This window comes from Limulus polyphemus, unplaced genomic scaffold, assembly GCF_000517525.1.
Source record: "Limulus polyphemus unplaced genomic scaffold, Limulus_polyphemus-2.1.2 Scaffold15132, whole genome shotgun sequence".
NCBI lineage: Eukaryota > Metazoa > Arthropoda > Merostomata > Xiphosura > Limulidae > Limulus > Limulus polyphemus.
This window is the reverse complement of record NW_013680742.1, coordinates 2,374-3,056: the sequence shown is the minus strand read 5'-3', so window position 1 is coordinate 3,056 and position 683 is coordinate 2,374. Positions and strand designations below refer to the sequence as shown.

Sequence of the window (683 nt, the reverse complement as noted above, 5' to 3'; positions counted from 1 at the left end):
TCTTTAGTATAACTTTTCTTTGTTAGAGAAACACAGTTTATTTTATAATAGTCGTTCCAAGTCCCTTGAGGGCGTATAACGTCAGTGAGGGAAGATGAAAGTGTGAACCGGTACAGGAAGTGGAATGTTTATTTTATAATAGTCGTTCCAAGTCCCTTGAGGGCGTATAACGTCAGTGACGGAAGATGAAAGTGTGAACCGGTACAGGAAGTGGAATGTTAAGGTTATTTTAAGAAAGATTAATGTTTACATTTGTAAACAAAGAATCAACATTGATCGTTTTATCTTCATTTATGTTAGACTTTATTGTCAAAATCTATGTTATTTAGAATGTGTTACATTGAGAACTTATATAGAGCAGGAGATAGGTGTTGTGTCAGCCACTTGGATAAGTAACTGAATCCTATTTGGAAATTATAGGTCTAAGTGGGCAGTCATCTTTGTGGGTTTTAAATATTCCATACTTTTATGACAGAGAAGGATTGATCCCTTCAAAGATTTTTTAAAAGATCTGGATAATCAGATAAATGTTTTTGGAGAGACTTGTTGAAATCAGACGTTTTCTTGGGTAATGGTTAGTCCTGAGTTTTTGTTTTCATCGTGCATTAAATTGTGTAATTTTTCATTATAACTGGATTTATCAAACTTTATTGTACATGATCAGAATTGGACCGATTGTGCCA

At 33.7% G+C, this 683-nt stretch overlaps 1 long non-coding RNA gene across 1 annotated transcript in view; it reads left to right on the top strand.

Annotated features, from left to right (window-relative positions):
- The first annotated feature begins 132 nt into the window (after nucleotides 1–132).
- The window catches only part of LOC111084238, a 2,819-nt gene continuing 2,268 nt past the window's right edge, over nucleotides 133–683 (top strand). The window contains exon 1 of the long non-coding RNA XR_002609457.1: nucleotides 133–574. This is a non-coding gene — a long non-coding RNA (uncharacterized LOC111084238). The remainder of the gene's footprint in view (nucleotides 575–683) is intronic.